The 22,910-nt window shown below is 49.2% G+C and overlaps 1 protein-coding gene across 4 annotated transcripts in view; it reads right to left on the bottom strand.

Annotated features, from left to right (window-relative positions):
- cdkal (CDK5 regulatory subunit-associated protein 1-like 1) overlaps window positions 1-22,910 on the bottom strand; it is an 839,461-nt gene that overhangs the window by 748,289 nt on the left and 68,262 nt on the right.

Genomic DNA, 22,910 nt, shown 5'->3' with positions numbered 1-22,910 from the left:
CTAAGGACTAGAAGCGAGGCAGCCCTCTCCGTCGGTGCCATCTTGAAGCCACCGGGGCTATGCCAAAGGCTCAACATCCATAATATGAACAATGAGTAAATCAGGTTATCAGCGTTTTCTAAATAACTGTATTTACCTGTGAAGCAGCTAGGCTGTATCATATCTAATGTCATGATGTTCCCAGCACCATGGTGGAAGATCAATCAACCGCAGAGAGAGACACACACACACACACACACACACACACACACACACACACAGCCTCTGCCAGTGTGCCTGTACCACAGCATCCTATCCAAGATGGCAGCCATCCAGCAACCTCAAATCACGTGTCAACTGAACTGCCAAATAGTCCGCAATTACCTTGTATAGAAAACACAGAGACAGACTCCATCTTCTGAAGCCCTGATAATAACATGATCATATGATTACAGGCTGGTCGACATTAAGACTTCTGATATACAGTTTCCTTCCTGAACTAGCTGGGCATATACCCTACTATTTCTGAGTACTCCACTCTTGAGGTTTTCCTCTAAAAGCATCATAAACCTTTCATATACACTATATATATATATACACACGATATATCATGTCTTTGAAGTCTCTTCTGGGAGTCCCTGCATTATTGAAGATAAACATCATAACCCAAGTTCATAACCCACTGGAGATGTAGATATGTAACCTTTTCCATTTCTAAAAAACAGACCTACTTAGTAAGTCTCCTAACTTTTCAAATCTCCCCACACAGACTTGAAGTAGCTAGAGGGTGACACCATGGAGACTGGCATGAGGAAGGGAGTGACGGGAAGCCAACAGTAAAGAAGATGGCCCTCCATCACACCTCCACAGATAACTACAGCTGACAGACCTCCAGACATTTCAGAGACGTGCTGCTCTTTGGCTGTAGTACACATTCCTTTCTCCTGATCCTCTATGATGAAGCCATACAGATAGATACTGTGTGTGTGTGTGGTTTTACTATCCTTGTGGGGACCAGAAGTCATCACAAGATTAGTAAAACAAGGTAAATTCAGACAAGTGGGGACAACAAGAAAAAGGGATATTTTAGGCTCAGGGATTAGGTTTAAGGTTACAATCAGGGTTAGTTGTTAGGTTCAGAGGTTAAGGTTGGGTGTTCGGTTCAGAGGTTAAGGTTGGGTGTTCGGTTCAGAGGTTAAGGTTGGGTGTTCGGTTCAGAGGTTAAGGTTGGGTGTTCGGTTCAGAGGTTAAGGTTGGGTGTTCGGTTCAGAGGTTAAGGTTGGGTGTTAGGTTCAGAGGTTAAGGTTAGGTGTTAGGTTCAGAGGTTAAGGTTAGGTGTTAGGTTCAGAGGTTAAGGTTAAGTGTTCGGTTCAGAGGTTAAGGTTGGGTGTTCGGTTCAGAGGTTAAGGTTAGGTGTTAGGTTCAGAGGTTAAGGTTGGGTGTTCGGTTCAGAGGTTAAGGTTAGGTGTTAGGTTCAGAGGTTAAGGTTAGGTGTTAGGTTCAGAGGTTAAGGTTAGGTGTTAGGTTCAGAGGTTAAGGTTAAGTGTTCAGTTCAGAGGTTAAGGTTAAGTGTTCAGTTCAGAGGTTAAGGTTACGCGAAGGAAAAATGAGAATCAATTGTTTGGTACCCACAAGGATAGTAAAACAAATATGTACATGCACTTCTACGTATGTGTCTAAGCCCAGTAGAGGCGTGCCCTAGGATCATACGACGGGTCCCCCGATACTTCAGTGAGCATGACACCCCCCCCCTCCCATGGCCCCCTTTTCTCTCCCCTCCCCCCAGCCTCCCCTCACTCCCCAGCCTCCCCCCAGCCTCCCCTCACTCCCCAGCCTCCCCCCAGCCTCCCCTCACTCCCCAGCCTCCCCCCAGCCCCCCCTCACTCCCCAGCCTCCCCCCAGCCTCCCCTCACTCCCCAGCCTCCCCCCAGCCTCCCCTCACTCCCCAGCTTCCCCCCAGCCTCCCCCCAGCCTCCCCTCACTCCCCAGCCTCCCCTCACTCCCCAGCCTCCCCCCAGCCTCCCCTCACTCCCCAGCCTCCCCCCAGCCTCCCCTCACTCCCCAGCCTCCCCCCAGCCTCCCCTCACTCCCCAGCCCTCATCGTTCATCTCTCGCTCCATGGATCAGCCGCTGACCTTGGGAAAAGAGCAAGAGGGAACTGGGGGAGGGGTGGAAAGGAAAGAGGGACATTACTGAGCTAACTGCCTGGCGGGGCTCTCCAGATGAAAAACAGCCGTGGGAAGTCTTTAGTTGACCGGTAATGTTTGAAACGAACTGCATATTTAAAAAAAAATATTAAAACTGATAAGACTTCCCTCCCAGCACCACACCAGGGCATTAAATATCCTCACGTCCAGACACATGGGGACTCACCCTAAGTAGGGGGAAGAGAAAAGCACTTGGTCAGGAACGTGGCTGTAATAAGGCTTCATTAAAACAGGCTAACGGCTCTCGGTGGATCAATGAGGCCTAAAACTAGGTCATTAAAAGAGTTTTAACTCATTAAACCAATAAATGTTGACTGTGGACAGGCCGGAGAGATCTTTAGCCAATCAGAGTAGGGCTCCTCTAGTAAGTGTTTTTTCAGAAACCGCCTAGACATACACTTCCTGACAGCGAGGATACACTTCCTGACAGCGAGGATGCACTTCCTGACAGCGAGGATACACTTCCTGACAGCGAGGATACACTTCCTGACAGCGAGGATACACTTCCTGACAGCGAGGATACACTTCCTGACAGCGAGGATACACTTCCTGACAGCGAGGATACACTTCCTGACAGTGAGGATACACTTCCTGACAGCGAGGATACACTGCGACGCGGACGTTTCCTCAACGCGGGTACACGACCCAGGCCAATCCCACATGCAGTCTAAACACAAACTGAAGTCGTTGGTCAGAGCAAAGGCAGTGGAGTGGAACGGAGTTCAACCACAGTCTGTCACGTTTACAACAAAGACTAATGTTACCAAGCTAGAGAGATCACAGACTCACCGTGTTACCGTTTTAACATTTCATCAAACACTCAAACGCCAAAATGACCAAGCTAGCTACTGTACAAGACAACATTAGCTCTATCATAGGTACTGAAATGTGTCAAAAGTTTAAAAAAAATAATAAGAATTGAGATAGACACTAAATGGGAAATGACTCTAAGTGGGTGACATGGTTGAGAGGTAGACCTGCTCCTGAATTAGCCCACCAAACACATGTCTTCAGAAATGGAGCTACAGTAGCATGTCATGTCTGAAAGGCCAGTTAACTCAAGCTGAAACGTCTGTCCATGGAGGTTGGGGTGGGGGCCAACCATCACTGAACAATGAACAGACCTCTAATGACTTTGGATGGCACTGTTCACCACCCCCCCTCCTGGTGAACAAGATGAATGTCCCATCTCTACCTGGTGGAACTGCTAGGAAACGCCCATAAAGACTGGGTGGGGTTGTGGAAGGTGACAACTGCATTCATCTGGTCTGTTTATTTCACTGTTTGATTTGATTTGCACTGTTTGATTTGATTTGCACTGTTTGATTTGATTTGCACTGTTTGATTTGATTTGCACTGTTTGATTTGATTTGCACTGTTTGATTTGATTTGCACTGTTTGATTTGTTCGCTGCTTTAAAACACAGTGGCGGGGTGTCCCCTCTTTTTTGTTGTTTGAACTGCAGATCGCCCCGTTAAAACACACACTAATTATTTATTTGTCTAAGTCCCTGACTGAATATTGTCCTATAGAGTGCTACTGAAGTCTGCTTTGTTAACTACAGACTGGGAATAGATAGATCTTCCTGGGTTAGATGGAGGACTAATGTTGTCCTATAGGGTGATACTGAAGTCTGCTTTGTTAACTACAGACTGGGAATAGACAGATCTTCCTGGGTTAGATGGAGGACTAATGTTGTCCTATAGGGTGCTACTGAAGTCTGCTTTGTTAACTACAGACTGGGAATAGATAGATCTTCCTGGGTTAGATGGAGGACTAATGTTGTCCTATAGGGTGATACTGAAGTCTGCTTTGTTAACAACAGACTGGGAATAGATAGATCTTCCTGGGTTAGATGGAGGACTAATGTTGTCCTATAGGGTGCTACTGAAGTCTGCTTTGTTAACTACAGACTGGGAATAGACAGATCTTCCTGGGTTAGATGGAGGACTAATGTTGTCCTATAGGGTGCTACTGAAGTCTGCTTTGTTAACTACAGACTGGGAATAGATAGATCTTCCTGGGTTAGATGGAGGACTAATGTTGTCCTATAGGGTGCTACTGAAGTCTGCTTTGTTAACTACAGACTGGGAATAGACAGATCTTCCTGGGTTAGATGGAGGACTAATGTTGTCCTATAGGGTGATACTGAAGTCTGCTTTGTTAACTACAGACTGGGAATAGACAGATCTTCCTGGGTTAGATGGAGGACTAATGTTGTCCTATAGGGTGCTACTGAAGTCTGCTTTGTTAACTACAGACTGGGAATAGATAGATCTTCCTGGGTTAGATGGAGGACTAATGTTGTCCTATAGGGTGATACTGAAGTCTGCTTTGTTAACTACAGACTGGGAATAGATAGATCTTCCTGGGTTAGATGGAGGACTAATGTTGTCCTATAGGGTGCTACTGAAGTCTGCTTTGTTAACTACAGACTGGGAATAGATAGATCTTCCTGGGTTAGATGGAGGACTAATGTTGTCCTATAGGGTGCTACTGAAGTCTGCTTTGTTAACTACAGACTGGGAATAGATAGATCTTCCTGGGTTAGATGGAGGACTAATGTTGTCCTATAGGGTGCTACTGAAGTCTGCTTTGTTAACTACAGACTGGGAATAGATAGATCTTCCTGGGTTAGATGGAGGACTAATGTTGTCCTATAGGGTGCTACTGAAGTCTGCTTTGTTAACTACAGACTGGGAATAGATAGATCTTCCTGGGTTAGATGGAGGACTAATGTTGTCCTATAGGGTGCTACTGAAGTCTGCTTTGCAAGTCAGTTGGTGCAACATCACTATATTAAACAATGGGAGTTGGCTTGATCTAATAAACAAAATGTACCCACAGTCATTATAACATAAACAAACAAATCCACTTAAACAACCCCCCCCCACCCCCACCCCCCACCACACACATAAACAACAACCCCCGATGTAGGTCAGCTAAGAACACAGCAGCACCAGTAAATCACTGAACATAATATTACACTGTCAGCCGTAGGGACATGATGACTGTGACTAACGTTGAATAACAGTAGGGTGTGAGCCAACACACCACAGGGCAACAACATCAGCTGTGTGTGTGTGTGTGTGTGTGTGTGTGTGTGTGTGTGTGTGTGTGTGTGGGGCTCAATATTACACAGGTATTATTTCATGAATGTCTGAAACGATAACTGGCTGAAGGGGAGAAGGCAACAACAGCTGTGTCCCAAATGGCACTCTATTCCCTAGATAGTGCTGTTCACTACTTTAGACCAGACGTTGCCATTTGTTGGGATGCATCCCAGAGTGTTTTAAGGGGCTGGGAGGGAGGCAGATGGAGAAGACTAAAGCTGATGATACACTAGCACATTTTCAGAGCAATGTTGAAAGGAGGTTATCAGCTTTCTGTAGGTATATGTTTTATTACTCAGCTTTCTGTAGGTATATGTTTAATTACTCAGCTTTCTGTAGGTATATGTTTTATTACTCAGCTCTCAAGTTTAAGCTCAAAAGCAACTTTTTTTTTTACAATCAAGATATTTGATATGGCTTTGAGTTAATGGAGCGCCTCTAATGCACATTGGTCATTGCGATTGCATCGGCCTCATTGGGTGGTAGGCTACAACACCAATGTTTTTTGGGGCATCATTTTATTTATTTTGTTACTGTTAGATTAGATACATGGGTGGGTATTATGTTCAGAGTTAGAGATATAGCTAATATGTTTTGAGTTTCCACTTTAATCAGGTGGTGAATTAGCACCAAATAAATAAAATCATCTCTATTGAACAAAACTGGAGCCCTCTTTTAGCAGGAACAAAATGTAAATAGACTCATTGTTAAGCCAAAACGCATGACAATCACTGGATTAGGTTGCCCATAAAAATACATATTTTTGAAGATGAAAACTTTCTTGAATACAATTTCAGTATTATTTCACACTCTTTAACATTCAAAATAACTGTTTAGAAACCACTTGAGGGCAAATATATCAGATCTGACCGTTGGCCAGGAATCAAATTTGTATCTGATTTCATATACCATTTTTTTGTATTGTGTTTCACGGCACAATCATGGGCTGGTGCCACCAGCTGAAAAACGTAGTGAAAATGTTAGTATGGAGCCCAGCAGTAATGTTGTTGTTTCTGAACTTAACATCATGAGGCTTTCAAAGGTGTGTTTATGACCGTAGTTAAACCAAGCAGTTGCAAATGGATACCAGTTATGTTAACAGTAGTAGACAACAGCAGAGCATTGAAGGAATAGTAGTGTATCAGTATCTATTGGGCCAGCCAGGAGGTAAGTCTCAGTATCTACTGGGCCAGCCAGGAGGTAAGTCTCAGTATCTACTGGGCCAGCCAGGAGGTAAGTCTCAGTATCTACTGGGCCAGCCAGGAGGTAAGTATCAGTATCTATTGGGCCAGCCAGGAGGTAAGTATCAGTATCTATTGGGCCAGCCAGGAGGTAAGTCTCAGTATCTACTGGGCCAGCCAGGAGGTAAGTCTCAGTATCTACTGGGCCAGCCAGGAGGTAAGTATCAGTATCTACTGGGCCAGCCAGGAGGTAAGTCTCAGTATCTACTGGGCCAGCCAGGAGGTAAGTATCAGTATCTATTGGGCCAGCCAGGAGGTAAGTATCAGTATCTATTGGGCCAGCCAGGAGGTAAGTATCAGTATCTATTGGACCAGCCAGGAGGTAAGTATCAGTATCTATTGGGCCAGCCAGGAGGTAAGTATCAGTATCTATTGGGCCAGCCAGGAGGTAAGGATCAGTATCTATTGGGCCAGCCAGGAGGTAAGGATCAGTATCTATTGGGCCAGCCAGGAGGTAAGTCTCAGTATCTATTGGGCCAGCCAGGAGGTAAGTATCAGTATCTATTGGGCCAGCCAGGAGGTAAGTATCAGTATCTATTGGGCCAGCCAGGAGGTAAGTATCAGTATCTATTGGGCCAGCCAGGAGGTAAGTATCAGTATCTATTGGGCCAGCCAGGAGGTAAGTATCAATATCTATTGGGCCAGCCAGGAGGTAAGTATCAGTATCTATTGGACCACGCAGGAGGTAAGTATCAGTATCTATTGGACCACCAGGAGGTAAGTATCAGTATCTATTGGGCCAGCCAGGAGGTAAGTATCAGTATTTATTGGGCCACCAGGAGGTAAGTATCAATATCTATTGGGCCAGCCAGGAGGTAAGACTCAGTATATATTGGGCCAGCCAGGAGGTAAGTCTCAGTATCTATTAGGCCAGCCAGGAGGTAAGTATCAGTATCTATTGGGCCAGCCAGGAGGTAAGTATCAATATCTATTGGGCCAGACAGGAGGTAAGACTCAGTATATATTGGGCCAGCCAGGAGGTAAGTCTCAGTATCTATTGGGCCAACCAGGAGGTAAGACTCAGTATATATTGGGCCAGCCAGGAGGTAAGTCTCAGTATCTATTGGGCCAGCCAGGAGGTAAGACTCAGTGAAGGCACTTTCATCCTGCCGTATTGGAGCCAAACAACATGCTCCTCTCAGAAAGGGATTTTAATAAAGGGGCCCATCTACCTACAGACTAGTTTTTAAAGGAGTCTAATACAGAAGAGGCCCATCTACCTACAGACTAGTTTTTAAAGGAGTCTAATACAGAAGAGGCCCATCTACCTACAGACTCGTTTTTAAGGGAGTCTAATACAGAAGAGGCCCATCTACCAACAGACTAGTTTTTAAGGGAGTCTAATACAGAAGAGGCCCATCTACCTACAGACTAGTTTTTAAAGGAGTCTAATACAGAAGAGGCCCATCTACCTACAGACTCGTTTTTAAAGGAGTCTAATACAGAAGAGGCCCATCTACCTACAGACTAGTTTTTAAAGGAGTCTAATACAGAAGAGGCCCATCTACCTACAGACTCGTTTTTAAAGGAGTCTAATACAGAAGAGGCCCATCTACCAACAGACTCGTTTTTAAAGGAGTCTAATACAGAAGAGACCCATCTACCTACAGACTCGTTTTTAAGGGAGTCTAATACAGAAGAGGCCCATCTACCTACAGACTCGTTTTTAAGGGAGTCTAATACAGAAGAGGCCCATCTACCAACAGACTCGTTTTTAAGGGAGTCTAATACAGAAGAGGCCCATCTACCTACAGACTCGTTTTTAAAGGAGTCTAATACAGAAGAGGCCCATCTACCTACAGACTCGTTTTTAAGGGAGTCTAATACAGAAGAGGCCCATCTACCAACAGACTCGTTTTTAAAGGAGTCTTTGCTCAGAATCTACGCCAATGATTATTCCACATGCAGCTGTGATTCCATCAAAGCCCTTAATTCCACCCTCCACCTCATCCAACACCATGGCAGGTAGGATGTAGCCCCACTATGCAGAAAGCTCTGGGGCATGACAGGCAGTGCCTTCCTTTCCTTTCAGCTTAGCAGAGCTCCAAGCCACCAAATATATAAGCCTTGGAATTGCTCTTATTGCCTGTGAATATGCACCGGTAGCACCCGCGGAGCGTAGCTCCGAATATGCTGAATTAGGCACAGCATTATCTTAGATTCCCGGCACGACCACGGCAAACTTCTATAAAGTGCTCCCTGCAGGATTTCACCACTTCCTCTTTTAAGACTGAGCTGGATCCAATGGTGTTATACTAACGTGGAAACTACTGGAAGATAACGGCTTCACATTCTGTGGAAAAACGACACGATGACTACAGTACAAGTGGAGCAGGACGAGTCGTGAATGTTGTGAGACGACAACCACTAGTTTGGACCAGGAGACTGGTTAAAAGAAGTGCACTATAAAGGGAATAGGGTGTCATAGAGTTAAAATGCGATACCCCCCCCCAGTCTATTCTGTTTCCAGCCAGTCTCTCTACCACAGCAGGAGACATTAGTAGGTCCCTATCAAATCTGTGGTGCAGAGAAGGTGGACGGAATCATGGAATCCCGAGTGGCCGCAGCGGTCTAAGGCACTTCATCTCAGTGCTAGAGGCATCACTACAGACACCCTGGTTCGATTCCAGGCTGTATCACAACCGGCCGTGATTGGGAGTCCCATTGGGAGTCTCACTCTACAGCTCCCTTCCCCCTCTCACCCCGCTAATGACGACCCAACTGAGGAGTCACGATGGCTAACATGATGGACCGATTACAGCCAAGCCAGTCTAAACCAGGCTAACCACACGATGGCTAACATGATGGATCGATTACAGCCAAGCCAGTCTAAACCAGGCTAACCACACGATGGCTAACATGATGGATCGATTACAGCCAAGCCAGTCTAAACCATGCTAACCACACGATGGCTAACATGATGGATCGATTACAGCCAAGCCAGTCTAAACCATGCTAACCACACGATGGCTAACATGATGGATCGATTACAGCCAAGCCAGTCTAAACCATGCTAACCACACGATGGCTAACATGATGGATCGATTACAGCCAAGCCAGTCTAAACCATGCTAACCACACGATGGCTAACATGATGGATCGATTACAGCCAAGCCAGTCTAAACCATGCTAACCACACGATGGCTAACATGATGGATCGATTACAGCCAAGCCAGTATAAACCATGCTAACCACACGATGGCTAACATGATGGATCGATTACAGCCAAGCCAGTCTAAACCATGCTAACCACACGATGGCTAACATGATGGATCGATTACAGCCAAGCCAGTCTAAACCATGCTAACCACACGATGGCTAACATGATGGATCGATTACAGCCAAGCCAGTCTAAACCATGCTAACCACACGATGGCTAACATGATGGATCGATTACAGCCAAGCCAGTCTAAACCATGCTAAACACACGATGGCTAACATGATGGATCGATTACAGCCAAGCCAGTCTAAACCAGGCTAACCACACGATGGCTAACATGATGGATCGATTACAGCCAAGCCAGTCTAAACCATGCTAACCACACGATGGCTAACATGATGGATCGATTACAGCCAAGCCAGTCTAAACCAGGCTAACCACACGATGGCTAACATGATGGATCGATTACAGCCAAGCCAGTCTAAACCATGCTAACCACACGATGGCTAACATGATGGATCGATTACAGCCAAGCCAGTCTAAACCATGCTAACCACACGATGGCTAACATGATGGATCGATTACAGCCAAGCCAGTCTAAACCATGCTAACCACACGATGGCTAACATGATGGATCGATTACAGCCAAGCCAGTCTAAACCATGCTAACCACACGATGGCTAACATGATGGATCGATTACAGCCAAGCCAGTCTAAACCATGCTAACCACACGATGGCTAACATGATGGATCGATTACAGCCAAGCCAGTCTAAACCAGGCTAACCACACGATGGCTAACATGATGGATCGATTACAGCCAAGCCAGTCTAAACCATGCTAACCACACGATGGCTAACATGATGGATCGATTACAGCCAAGCCAGTCTAAACCATGCTAACCACACGATGGCTAACATGATGGATCGATTACAGCCAAGCCAGTTCCATTGGAACCAATTACATCGGGTCGGTCCTTCCATTGGAACCAATTATAAGGGAGTGTGAGTCTAGGCTCTGACAATAGAGAGGAAGAATCACACTAGACTCATTCTCCTCCTCCTCTATCTGAGGCCGTGATGAGGAAGCCATTCTTCTCCTCTATCTGAGTCCACGATGAGGAAGCCATTCTCCTCCTCTATCTGAGGCTGTGATGAGGAAGCCATTCTCCTCCTCTATCTGAGGCCGTGATGAGGAAGCCATTCTCCTCCTCCTCTATCTGAGGCCGTGATGAGGAAGCCATTCTCCTCCTCCTCTATCTGAGGCCGCGATGAGGAAGCCATTCTCCTCCTCCTCTATCTGAGGCCGTGATGAGGAAGCCATTCTCCTCCTCTATCTGAGGCCGTGATGAGGGAAGCCATTCTCCTCCTCCTCTATCTGAGGCCGTGATGAGGAAGCCATTCTCCTCCTCTATCTGAGGCCGTGATGAGGAAGCCATTCTCCTCCTCTATCTGAGGCCGTGATGAGGAAGCCATTCTCCTCCTCCTCTATCTGAGGCCGCGATGAGGAAGCCATTCTCCTCCTCCTCTATCTGAGGCCGCGATGAGGAAGCCATTCTCCTCCTCTATCTGAGGCCACAAGGAATTCATACTCTCCCCCCCCTCTCCACCCCCCCAATTACATCAACCTCACTGTCGTCATCTGGTCTTAGTGAAGTCCGTAATGTGCTGAATGTTAAAATGGAGTATTCTCTGATTGAAGGCAGAGAAAGACACACCACAGCATGTCAAAGGGTTCATTCTCTGCAGTTCACACATAAACACAGCTTAGTATAGACTACATCTTTTAGCGTTCAGCCATTTTCCAAGAAACTACTGCACCATAATAAACAGTTCATTAAATCTAGTTCTCTCAGAACCTATTTGTATTGTGGTAGATTTTCTATGTAACGGAGTCTTCCAAACGTGTGTGTGTGTGTGTGTGTGTGTGTGTGTGTCTGTGTGTGTGTGTGTGTGTGTCAGTACCTCAGTCAGGATTATACACAAAGACGTCGGCCATGGAGCCAACTGTCAACCCACTGTCACAACCCCAAACACACACAAGCACACACAGGCTCAACACACTCAGCAGCCAAATATTGACATGCTATTTCAAAGCCATTCCAAATGTGATTAGGTTGGCTGTTAGCTGAAGAGATGACAGTATATATTTATTATGAGGGAGGAGTGATATGGAAAAAGGTACTTCTGTCAGTTTGCTCCCTTGGCCTCCATCGGTTCAATTGAACCATCAAAGTAATGTGCTTAAAGGGACATCAATTACTGGAGTTCAGTATTTCTGGACCTCAGCCAAGATGAAAAAGGTTAACAGCAGACAACCTGCCTGCCAGCCCACTGTTCTCCATTTCTGTTATAGATCCTCCGACTGGTTCTGATTCCCCCCCCGAGACTGGTTCTGATTCCCCCCCCAGACTGGTTCTGATTCCCCCCCCAGACTGGTTCTGATTCCCCCCCAGACTGGTTCTGATTCCCCCCCAGACTGGTTCTGATTCCCCCCCAGACTGGTTCTGATTCCCCCCCAGACTGGTTCTGATTCCCCCCCAGACTGGTTCTGATTGCCCCCCCAGACTGGTTCTGATTGCCCCCCAGACTGGTTCTGATTCCCCCCAGACTGGTTCTGATTCCCCCCCAGACTGGTTCTGATTCCCCCCCCAGACTGGTTCTGATTCCCCCCCAGACTGGTTCTGATTCCCCCCCAGACTGGTTCTGATTCCCCCCCAGACTGGTTCTGATTCCCCCCCCAGACTGGTTCTGATTCCCCCCAGACTGGTTCTGATTCCCCCCAGACTGGTTCTGATTCCCCCCCCAGACTGGTTCTGATTCCCCCCAGACTGGTTCTGATTCCCCCCCAGACTGGTTCTGATCCCCCCCCAGACTGGTTCTGATTCCCCCCCCCCAGACTGGTTCTGATTCCCCCCAGACTGGTTCTGATTCCCCCCCCAGACTGGTTCTGATTCCCCCCCCAGACTGGTTCTGATTCCCCCCCAGACTGGTTCTGATCCCCCCCCAGACTGGTTCTGATCCCCCCCCCCCAGACTGGTTCTGATTCCCCCCCCCAGACTGGTTCTGATTCCCCCCCCAGACTGGTTCTGATTCCCCCCCCAGACTGGTTCTGATTCCCCCCAGACTGGTTCTGATCCCCCCCCCCCAGACTGGTTCTGATTCCCCCCCCCCAGACTGGTTCTGATTCCCCCCCAGACTGGTTCTGATTCCCCCCCAGACTGGTTCTGATTCCCCCGGTCTGGTTCTGATTCCCCCCAGACTGGTTCTGATCCCCCCCCCCCAGACTGGTTCTGATCCCCCCAGACTGGTTCTGATTCCCCCGGTCTGGTTCTGATTCCCCCCCAGACTGGTTCTGATTCCCCCCCAGACTGGTTCTGATCCCCCCCCAGACTGGTTCTGATCCCCCCCCAGACTGGTTCTGATCCCCCCCCCAGACTGGTTCTGATTCCCCCCAGACTGGTTCTGATTCCCCCGGTCTGGTTCTGATTCCCCCCAGACTGGTTCTGATTCCCCCGGTCTGGTTCTGATTCCCCCCAGACTGGTTCTGATTCCCCCGGTCTGGTCTTTGTTCTAAAAGGGGTTTATAATAATTCATGGCATCAGAAACAAAAAGGAACAGCAACACCACCATTAGAAGGACAGGGAGTTAGAGTGTTGTGTTCCCCTTCACACTTTCTACCCCGTGTCCCCGTGTGTGTGTCCCGTGTGTGTGTCCCCGTGTGTGTGTCCCCGTGTGTGTGTCCCCGTGTGTGTGTCCCCGTGTGTGTGTCCCCGTGTGTGTGTCCCCGTGTGTGTGTTCCTGTGTGTGTGCCTGTGTGTGCCTGCCTGTGTGTGTGTGTGTGTGCCTGCCTGTGTGTATGTTCGTGTGTGTGTGCGCGCGCGTGTGCGTGCGCGCGTGCGTGTGTGTGTGTTTGTGTGTTCGTGTGTGTGTGTGTGTGTGTGTGTGTGTGTGTGTGTGTGTGTTCCTGCCTGTGGGCCTGTCTACCCGTCTCCCTCATTCTCTCCAGGACTATGTGTCATTGTTCCTCCCAGTGAACCTCCTCTATTTAACAGAACAGTTCATGTGAGCTGTTTGGGTGGACTGACGTGATCAGGGGACCGGGAGTTGACTCTCATTGGTCAAACACCAATGTTGGGGGGGGGGGGGGTACCCGCCTCCCCATCCTCCCTCGCCCCACGGTAGCCGTGGCAACACAAGGGGACAGGCGGGTGATCTGAATGACTGGGGTGAGATGTGTTTCCGTGGTGAAGTGAAATGTATAGTTTAGACTTCAGGTGATAATCTAGCCGGCAGGTGATCAACGGGCTCATCTTTCATGTTGGGACGGAACCAACACACCTGCACAGCTTGTCCCATATCTGCTAATGTCTTAAACACTAGCCCTCCTAGCGTGCACACACACACACACACACACACACACACACACACACACACACACACACACACACACACACACACACACACACACACACACACACACCCTCCTATTCACAAGTCATGAGGGGATTTGCCACATCAGTCACAACAATGGCGCTCCTTTCCCGTCTAAAGAGGCCGGGGAAATGATCATCGGTTGGCTAAAATGTAAAATGGTCAAATGTAAAATGTAGATTTTTCCTCCTACCACCTAGGGTTCACTTTGAGCTGTTACACTACGACACACACAGACAGTATTATTGTCGTTGCTGAACTTAACATCCTCTGAGGCACTTGTCAACGCCGCAGAGATGAGGCTTCAAAAAGGTGTGTTTATGACCGTTGTCAAGCCCAGCAGCTGCAAATGTACACGGGTTATGTAAACTGTAGACAACAGCAGAGCATTGAGGGAATTGAAGAGCACCAGTATCTATTGGGCCAGCCAGGAAGTAAGACTCAGTATCTATTGGGCCAGCCAGGAGGTAAGTCTCAGTATCTATTGGGCCAGCCAGGAGGTAAGTCTCAATATCTATTGGGCCAGCCAGGAGGTAAGTCTCAATATCTATTGGGCCAGCCAGGAGGTAAGTCTCAGTATCTATTGGGCCAGCCAGGAGGTAAGTCTCAGTATCTATTGGGCCAGCCAGGAGGTAAGTCTCAGTATCTATTGGGCCAGCCAGGAGGTAAGTCTCAGTATCTATTGGACCAGCCAGGAGGTAAGTCTCAGTATCTATTGGGCCAGCCAGGAGGTAAGTCTCAATATCTATTGGGCCAGCCAGGAGGTAAGTATCAGTATCTATTGGACCAGCCAGGAGGTAAGTATCAGTATCTATTGGGCCAGCCAGGAGGTAAGTGTCAGTATCTATTGGGCCAGCCAGGAGGTAAGTATCAGTATCTATTGGGCCAGCCAGGAGGTAAGTATCAGTATCTATTGGGCCAGCCAGGAGGTAAGTATCAGTATCTATTGGGCCAGCCAGGAGGTAAGTATCAGTATCTATTGGACCAGCCAGGAGGTAAGTCTCAATATCTATTGGGCCAGCCAGGAGGTAAGTCTCAGTATCTATTGGGCCAGCCAGGAGGTAAGTATCAGTATCTATTGGACCAGCCAGGAGGTATCAGTATCAGTATCTATTGGACCAGCCAGGAGGTAAGTCTCAATATCTATTGGGCCAGCCAGGAGGTAAGTATCAGTATCTATTGGACCAGCCAGGAGGTAAGTCTCAATATCTATTGGGCCAGCCAGGAGGTAAGTCTCAGTATCTATTGGGCCAGCCAGGAGGTAAGTCTCAGTATCTATTGGGCCAGCCAGGAGGTAGGTCTCAATATCTATTGGGCCAGCCAGGAGGTAAGTCTCAATATCTATTGGGTCAGCCAGGAGGTAAGCATCAGTATCTATTGGGCCAGCCAGGAGGTAAGTCTCAATATCTATTGGGCCAGCCAGGAGGTGAGTCTCAGTATCTATTGGGCCAGCCAGGAGGTAAGTCTCAGTATCTATTGGGCCAGCCAGGAGGTAAGACTCAGTATTTATTGGGCCAGCCAGGAGGTAGGCATCAGTATCTATTGGGCCAGCCAGGAGGTAAGACTCAATATCTATTGGGCCAGCCAGGAGGTAAGTCTCAGTATCTATTGGGCCAGCCAGGAGGTAAGTCTCAGTATCTATTGGGCCAGCCAGGAGGTAAGACTCAGTATTTATTGGGCCAGCCAGGAGGTAAGACTCAGTATTTATTGGGCCAGCCAGGAGGTAGGCACTCAGTATCTATTGGGCCAGCCAGGAGGTAAGTCTCAGTATCTATTGGGCCAGCCAGGAGGTAAGTCTCAGTATCTATTGGGCCAGCCAGGAGGTAAGACTCAGTATCTATTTGGCCAGCCAGGAGGTAGGCATCAGTGAAAGCACTTTCATCCTGCCATATTGGATTTCACACAACAGACACCTCTGCACAGCCAAAGCAGCCAGTCTGAGCCTCCGAATGATAAAGGTAAATATTTGCATCTCGTTTCCATTGTAAACTCTCTACTGGGCAGAGAGTAGAGACAGATGACAGCCGCGCTGCGCCACACTGCAACATCACACACACACACACACACACACACACACACACACACACACACACACACACACACACACACACACACACACACACACACACACACACACACACAAGCATAGTTTGTTCTCTGGGCTGTTGATAGAAGTCGTCTGTTGTTTCACCAGCCGCCCGCCTGGTTGTGGTTTTAGAATTATACAACTAGTCAACGTCCTGAATAGCACCCTATCCCCTATGTGGTGCACTACTTTTGACCAGGGCCCATAGGGATCTGGTCAAAAGTAGTGCACTACACAGGGGATAGGGTGCTATTTGGAATGCAACCAGATTACCTCCCGTGGCGAGCACAGTGCTTCCTCCAGGCCTGCGGGGTTTAGAGTTAAATTGGCACCCAGAGGAAGGAGTGGAAACCTTCTCTCTCTCCCAGGTACGCTCAAAAACGGGTCAAGTTACAACTCTAAGCAGGCTGCCGTCAGTCAGCTGCCACCTGGGAGAGAGAGAGAACCTGGGAGGGACAAGGACAACTCGGCTGGCCCAGAGACCTGAACAGGCTGGCTGTGTGTCGGCTGGCCCAGAGACCTGAACAGGCTGGCTGTGTGTCGGCTGGCCCAGAGACCTGAACAGGCTGGCTGTGTGTCGGCTGGCCCAGAGACCTGAACAGGCTGGCTGTGTGTCGGCTGGCCCAGAGACCTGAACAGGCTGGCTGTGTGTCGGCTGGCCCAGAGACCTGAACAGGCTGGCTGTGTGTCGGCTGGCCCAGAGACCTGAACAGGCTGGCTGTGTGTCGGCTGGCCCCAGAGACCTGAACAGGCTGGCTGTGTGTCGGCTGGCCCAGAGACCTGAACAGGCTGGCTGTGTGTCGGCTGGCCCCAGAGACCTGAACAGGCTGGCTGTGTGTCGGCTGGCCCAGAGACCTGAACAGGCTGGCTGTGTGTCGGCTGGCCCAGAGACCTGAACAGGCTGGCTGTGTGTCGGCTGGGTGGTATAGGCTGCCTGGCTGGGCCCTGTAGGCCTGACGGCTGGCTGGCTGGGCCCTGTAGGCCTGACGGCTGGCTGGCTGGGCCCTGTAGGCCTGACGGCTGGCCTGGCTGGGCCCTGTAGGCCTGACGGCTGGCTGGCTGGGCCCTGTAGGCCTGACGGCTGGCTGGCTGGGCCCTGTAGGCCTGACGGCTGGCTGGCTGGGCCCTGTAGGCCTGACGGCTGGCTGGCTGGGCCCTGTAGGCCTGACGGCTGGCTGGCTGGCTGGGCCCTGTAGGCCTGACGGCTGGCTGGCTGGCTGGGCCCTGTAGACCTGACGGCTGGCTGGCTGGCTGGGCCCTGTAGACCTGACGGCTGGCTGGCTGGCTGGGCCCTGTATGCCTGACGGCTGGCTGGCTGGGCCCTGTAGGCCTGACGGCTGACTGGCTGGGCCCTGTAGACCTGACGGCTGGCTGGCTGGCTGGCTGGGCCCTGTATGCCTGACGGCTGGCTGGCTGGGCCCTGTAGGCCTGACGGCTGGCTGGCTGGGCCCTGTAGGCCTGACGGCTGGCTGGCTGGGCCCTGTAGGCCTGACGGCTGGCTGGCTGGGCCCTGTAGGCCTGACGGCTTGGCCCTGGATCTAAGGTAGGGTGACTGTTACAGAGACTGACACAATGGTAAACACCACTAAACCAGGAAGGATAAATAAGGCTGTTTGGATGCAGCCTGTACAAAAGACCAAAGCACTCTTAGAGAGATACACCCATTAAAGTTCAGGTCTTCCAAGTTATGCTATTATTGCTATCAGCATGGGGGAACTACGGGCCATTCTGGCTTGGACAAGCCTTCTTACTAATGGGGGAACTATGGGCCATTCTGGCTTGGATGAGCCTTCTTACTTATGGGGGAACTATGGGCCATTCTGGCTTGGACAAGCCTTCTTACTTATGGGGGAACTATGGGCCATTCTGCCTTGGACAAGCCTTCTTACTTATGGGGGAACTATGGGCCATTCTGACTTGGACAAGCCTTCTTACTTATGGGGGAACTATGGGCCATTCTGGCTTGGACAAGCCTTCTTACTTATGGGGGAACTATGGGCCATTCTGGCTTGGACAAGCCTTCTTACTTATGGGGGAACTATGGGCCATTCTGACTTGGACAAGCCTTCTTACTTATGGGGGAACTATGGGCCATTCTGGCTTGGACGAGCCTTCTTACTTATGGGGGAACTACGGGCCATTCTGACTTGGACAAGCCTTCTTACTTATGGGGGAACTATGGGCCATTCTGACTTGGACAAGCCTTCTTACTTATGGGGGAACTATGGGCCATTCTGACTTGGACAAGCCTTCTTACTTATGGGGGAACTATGGGCCATTCTGACTTGGACAAGCCTTCTTACTTATGGGGGAACTATGGGCCATTCTGGCTTGGATGAGCCTTCTTACTTATGGGGGAACTATGGGCCATTCTGGCTTGGACAAGCCTTCTTACTTATGGGGGAACTACGGGCCGTTCTGGCTTGGACAAGCCTTCTTACTAATGGGGGAACTATGGGCCATTCTGACTTGGACAAGCCTTCTTACTAATGGGGGAACTACAGGCCATTCTGGCTTGGATGAGCCTTCTTACTTATGGGGGAACTACGGGCCATTCTGGCTTGGACAAGCCTTCTTACTTATGGGGGAACTATGGGCCATTCTGACTTGGACAAGCCTTCTTACTTATGGGGGAACTATGGGCCATTCTGACTTGGACAAGCCTTCTTACTTATGGGGGAACTATGGGCCATTCTGGCTTGGACAAGCCTTCTTACTTATGGGGGAACTATGGGCCATTCTGGCTTGGACAAGCCTTCTTACTTATGGGGGAACTATGGGCCATTCTGACTTGGACAAGCCTTCTTACTTATGGGGGAACTATGGGCCATTCTGGCTTGGACAAGCCTTCTTACTTATGGGGGAACTATGGGCCATTCTGGCTTGGACAAGCCTTCTTACTTATGGTGGAACTACAGGCCATTCTGACTTGGACAAGCCTTCTTACTTATGGGGGAACTATGGGCCATTCTGGCTTGGACAAGCCTTCTTACTTATGGGGGAACTATGGGCCATTCTGGCTTGGACAAGCCTTCTTACTATGGGGGAACTATGGGCCATTCTGCTTGGACAAGCCTTCTTACTTATGGGGGAACGAAGTGCATCAGTACTAGATGAACTGTTTCCTAGTTTACATCAGAGAGTGGACAGATTTATTTAGTGATAAGATACAAAAGCAGTGTGCCAGGCCAAGCCCCCGTCTCTCCTGAGCCTCGGTGATGGGAGTTGAGAGTGGTGTGTGTTGGGAATTGTAGGTTGGAGGGGTCACCACAGAGGTCACCAGAGGTCACCACAGAGGTCAGCTCTCTTATGGTTCCTGCTGCCCCCCTGCTGCCCTCATCCTGGTGTCCTGGGGTGGGGGGGGGGGACAGACAGACAGACAGACAGACAGACAGACAGACAGACAGACAGACAGACAGACAGACAGAGCAGACAGACAGACAGACCAGACAGACGACAGACCAGACAGAGACAGACCAGACAGAGACAGACAAGACAGAGACAGACAGAGACAGACCAGACAGACTGGGCAGAACAGACAGACAGACATGGGACAGAACAGACAGACCAGACAGAGACAGACAGAGCAGACAGACCAACAGACCAGACAGAGACAGACCAGACAGACAGAGACCAGACAGAGACAGACCAGACAGAGACAGACAGAGACAGAGACAGACAGAGACAGACAGAGACAGACCAGACAGAGACAGACCAGACAGAGACAGACCAGACAGAGACAGACCAGACAGAGACAGACCAGACAGAGACAGACCAGACAGAGACAGGACCAGACAGAGACAGACCAGACAGAGCAGACAGCAGACAGACCAGACAGAGACAGACCAGACAGAGACAGACCAGACAGAGACAGACACAGACAGAGACAGACAGCAGACAGACCAGACAGAGACAGACCAGACAGAGACAGACCAGACAGAGACCAGACCAGAGACAGACCAGACAGAGACAGACCAGACAGAGACAGACCAGACAGAGACAGACCAGACAGAGACAGACCAGACAGAGACAGACCAGACAGAGACAGACCAGACAGACCAGACAGAGACAGGACAGATGCTCTGAGTCCCTGGCTGCTGACATGTTTTAGGATGAAGCCAAAGTGTTCCATATTCATATTTCCCATCAGCCCCGTGACTTAACAGGAAATAATACAGGCCCAGTAAATCACATTAATTGCAATTAAAAGAGGCTAATGTCATTCAGGGATGTAACAAGCAAACAGACTTCCTGACACCTTCTCCCCTCCTGTCCTGACACCTTCTCCCCTCCTGTCCTGACACCTTCTCCCCTCCTGTCCTGACACCTTCTCCCCTCCTGTCCTGACACCTTCTCCCCTCCTGTCCTGACACCTTCTCCCCTCCTGTCCTGACACCTTCTCCCCTCCTGTCCTGACACCTTCTCCCCTCCTGTCCTGACACCTTCTCCCCTCCTGTCCTGACACCTTCTCCCCTCCTGTCCTGACACCTTCTCCCCTCCTGTCCTGACACCTTCTCCCCTCCTGTCCTGACACCTTCTCCCCTCCTGTCCTGACACCTTCTCCCCTCCTGTCCTGACACCTTCTCCCCTCCTGTCCTGACACCTTCTCCCCCTCCTGTCCTGACACCTTCTCCCCTCCTGTCCTGACACCTTCTCCCCTCCTGTCCTGACACCTTCTCCCCTCCTGTCCTGACACCTTCTCCCCTCCTGTCCTGACACCTTCTCCCCTCCTGTCCCCTCCTGTCCTGACACCTTCTCCCCTCCTGTCCTGACACCTTCTCCCCTCCTGTCCTGACACCTTCTCCCCTCCTGTCCTGACACCTTCTCCCCTCCTGTCCTGACACCTTCTCCCCTCCTGTCCTGACACCTTCCATAGAAAGAGATTAATATCCACTGGTTATAGCTCTTAGGGACTACGTATTAATGTGCCCACCAAGCTATAAACACCCCACACACAACTACACATACTAAACCGCTTTTCACTGGGAACAGATTGCAGACCTCCTGCTCTGTTTGTGGCCAGCAGTAATATCCCCCGAATATTTATGGTTTCTACAGTTAAGTGTCCTAATTGAATTAATAATAATCAGAGTATTGGCTAGGGCTGCCTGCTTTCTCAGGAATTAAAAACATATTTAGGTCATTTAACCCCCCAAATCCCAGGCAAGCAGATTCAGTTACCGCCACAGTAACCCATGCAAATCACATGCAAATCACATGCAAATGTAGAACTGCTCAGAACTGTGAAACGAACTCGTTAAGAACCCAGAGCAATAAATACAGAATTTATCCTGGTGGCATTCCAGTCTTTAATACACCAGCCATGACATGTAAACCACACAGCTGACCTGATGTTTAAACCACACCTCGGTACAAAAACACAGCTGACCTGATGTTTAAACCACACAGCTGACCTGATGTTTAAACCACACCTCGGTACAAAAACACAGCTGACCTGATGTTTAAACCACACCTCGGTACAAAACCACACAGCTGACCTGATGTTTAAACCACACCTCGTTACAAAACCACACAGCTGACCTGATGTTTAAACCACACAGCTGACCTGATGTTTAAACCACACCTCGGTACAAAACCACACAGCTGACCTGATGTTTAAACCACACAGCTGACCTGATGTTTAAACCACACCTCGGTACAAAACCACACAGCTGACCTGATGTTTAAACCACACCTCGGTACAAAACCACACAGCTGACCTGATGTTTAAACCACACCTCGGTACAAAAACACAGCTGACCTGATGTTTAAACCACACCTCGGTACAAAAACACAGCTGACCTGATGTTTAAACCACACCTCGGTACAAAAACACACAGCTGACCTGATGTTTAAACCACACCTCGGTACAAAAACACACAGCTGACCTGATGTTTAAACCACACCTCGTTACAAAACCACACAGCTGACCTGATGTTTAAACCACACAGCTGACCTGATGTTTAAACCACAACTCGTTACAAAACCACACAGCTGACCTGATGTTTAAACCACACCTCGGTACAAAACCACACAGCTGACCTGATGTTTAAACCACACCTCGTTACAAAACCACACAGCTGACCTGATGTTTAAACCACACCTCGGTACAAAAACACAGCTGACCTGATGTTTAAACCACACAGCTGACCTGATGTTTAAACCACACCTCGGTACAAAAACACACAGCTGACCTGATGTTTAAACCACACCTCGGTACAAAACCACACAGCTGACCTGATGTTTAAACCACACCTCAGTACAAAAACACAGGCAGCTCAAGCACTGATTACTGAGCTTTAGTCGACTGAGGGGGTTATTGTTAACGAGAGGAGATAAAAATAACATTTGAGGGACGGAGAGACGATTAGAGAAAGTGATTTTAAAAAGGTAGACAGGAGTGACGGCTGGCCACTGATTAGGGGACCTGGGTAATGGCAGCGTGTGGACCTCACCAGGAAGCCAACAGTGTGTGTGTGTGTGTGTGTGTGTGTGTGTGTGTGTGTGTGTGTGTGTGTGTGTGTGTGTTCACCCCATCAGTGTGCTGTAGACTAAACACAGACAGGCCTCCAGCAAGCCTTGTGTCACCCCTCGTCCCCCCACATCCCCCAATCATCTCTCAGTGTTCTGAAACCTGAAGGAAGAGGGAGGGGTCTACAGATCTAGACAGACAGACAGACAGACAGACAGA

This window comes from Salmo salar, chromosome 05 (genome assembly GCF_965601325.2).
Source record: "Salmo salar chromosome 05, fSalSal1, whole genome shotgun sequence".
Classification (NCBI taxonomy): Eukaryota; Metazoa; Chordata; class Actinopteri; order Salmoniformes; family Salmonidae; genus Salmo; species Salmo salar.
The sequence above is the reverse complement of the archived record's forward strand: the minus strand, read 5'-3'. Positions and strand labels throughout refer to the sequence as shown.